The following is a 2,500-nucleotide window of genomic DNA, read 5'->3' as shown; positions in this document are numbered from 1 at the left end:
ATCTATTCGCCAGCAGCCAGCCAGCCAGCCAGCCAGCCAGCCACCCACCTCTTACTATTCATCAGTCAGTCGGTCGGTCGGTCGGTCGGTCGGTCGGTCGGTCGGTCGGTCGGTCGGTCGGTCGGTCGGTCGGTCGGTCGGTCGGTCGGTCGGTCGGTCGGTCGGTAGGTAGGTAGGTAGGTAGGTAGGTAGGTAGGTAGGTAGGTAGGTAGGTAGGTAGGTTGGTGGGCCGGCCAGTCAGCCAGCTACAACATAGCTTCACAAGCTACACAACAATTGCTGCTTTAACTACCAGCTGCAGCTTCTAATTATAACTACCCATTGAAGCTACTTTGTAACTAGGCGCTTTGTAAGGGGCCGCTTTGTAACTAGGCAAGGACTTCATTACACTAACATTAATTTTTTCCACCACGAGGACTTTAGGCTGGAAAATAGAAATAATAGGGCCTTAAGTGCTCGTTGACTTTACACTCCATGAACATTACAACTTTTTACCCACTACTTTTATTCCCACTTGAATTTACTGTACATTATTTGCGTATTGTTAGCAACGTACAATACAATACTACTTGAAGATAAGCTTGATATTGTTATGATCAAATGAAGCATGGCTCAATGAAGGTATATATAACTCACTCACTCACTCACTCACTCACTCACTCACTCACTCACTCACTCACTCACTCACTCACTCACTCACTCACTCACTCACTCACTCACTCACTCACTCACTCACTCAGGGAAAATATTTAAATTTCCTGCTACAGTGCTGCTACATTGCAGCCCATAAAATCTGCACATTTCCTGAGGTGTCCTGCAAGTGTCCTGCAACCTACTTACAAAGGATAGTGCAACGTTTCCTGTATAGTTTCCTTTACTATTCCTGAAGTAGTTCAGGACTTGTGTAACATTCATAAGTCTACAGGAAATTTTGTATTTGTAAAGTATAAGAAATTTTGATATTTTTCCTGTGTCACTCACTATAATTAGGATAGTTATAATTATACGTGCGTAATTATACAATTACTGTTTGCAAGTAGCCATCATCACATACTTCAGTTGCTTGCAGTGCCATGACTATAATGACAAAGGCAGGGATCAATTGTAAAACTGTTGCTATCACAAAAAGAAAGTTTCGTCTTTGCGGTTTGGTAATGATCAACGAGGATTTAAGGCTGCAGTTTTCATATTTTTGGGCCTTAACTGCTCGTTGTGAAATATTCTGAAAACAAACAAAAATAAGAATGCAGAAGCCTACAACACCTGCTGTTCCCAGGCGGTCACCCATCCAAGTACTGGGCAGGCCCTACGTTGCTTAACTTCGGTGATCAGACGAGAACCGGTGTTTTCAACGTGGTATGGTCGTAGACACAAGTCAATGCATATCTCATGTACTTATGTGTGAAGTTCAGAAATATACTCGACTTAATTTAATTGCTGTGGAGGGAGTGGGCCGGGAGGGAGTGAGTGAGTGGAGTGGAGTGGAGTGGAGTGGAGTGGAGTGTACTTCTCTGTACTTACTGGTATTATACAACTATGGACTTACTTACTGATAATTATAATCATACTCTAGCTATACAACTATCTACTAACTATCTACTATCTACTGTCTACTTCAAGCTTGCTTACTTACTTACTTACTTACTTACTTACTTACTTACTTACTTCACTGGAAACATGCAAACTCTTAATATAATCATTACTTCATAGCTAGCTGGATGCTCAGACTATATCTATATCTATATCTATAGACTTGGAAACATCTAGATGCATAAAATTCAATCTCAACGAGGAGTTAAGGCTGCAATTTTCATATTTTTGGGCCTTAACTGCTGGTTGTGAACATTCTGTAATTATTATAATTATTGACTGCACACTCTCAGTTAAACTGAAATATGCAAACTCTATAGCTATAAACACTACTTCTTCACTGGAAACATTGATATAATACATACATACATACATACATACATACATACATACATACATACATACATACATACATACATCATACATACAAAAATTAAAATTCATGAACATTTACAATACTTCTACAATACTTGAACAACAATTATTTGTACAAGTACAGTGTTCAATAATATTAATCAACACAAACAACCACCATGTTGGTGAACATGTACAGTACAGTGTTCAATCAACACAAACAACCACCATGTTGGTTTTACAACTTGAACACAATACTTAAACAATACACTTGTACAGTATATTACCCTGGCTCCAACAACCATAATGTAATCACAATACTTAGAAAAAAAAAGATCTTTAGGACAGTCAAGGCTTAATCTCAGTGGATCGTAGCGGCAAGGCTACTCAACCACTTACAATACCTGGTCCTATTCAAGTCGTCTGCAAGGGATCTAGCCCCAAAAATCGCCAAGTTTGGTAACGCCAGCAACCACGCAGGAACTGTTAGTCCTACAGGCAAACTGGCCGAATGGTGCAGGGAGCCTCAGATGAGACTCCTAACGGCTACTCGCCT

At 40.4% G+C, this 2,500-nt stretch overlaps 1 non-coding gene across 1 annotated transcript; it reads right to left on the bottom strand.

Annotated features, from left to right (window-relative positions):
* Positions 1-1,251: 1,251 nt before the first annotated feature.
* Positions 1,252-1,370, bottom strand: LOC135332422 (5S ribosomal RNA). Its single transcript, XR_010393282.1, has one exon. It is a non-coding gene; the product is annotated as a 5S ribosomal RNA (ribosomal RNA).
* Positions 1,371-2,500: the final 1,130 nt, after the last annotated feature.

This window comes from Halichondria panicea, chromosome 2 (assembly GCF_963675165.1).
Source record: "Halichondria panicea chromosome 2, odHalPani1.1, whole genome shotgun sequence".
NCBI lineage: Eukaryota > Metazoa > Porifera > Demospongiae > Suberitida > Halichondriidae > Halichondria > Halichondria panicea.
This window is presented reverse-complemented; position numbering and strand designations above follow the sequence as displayed.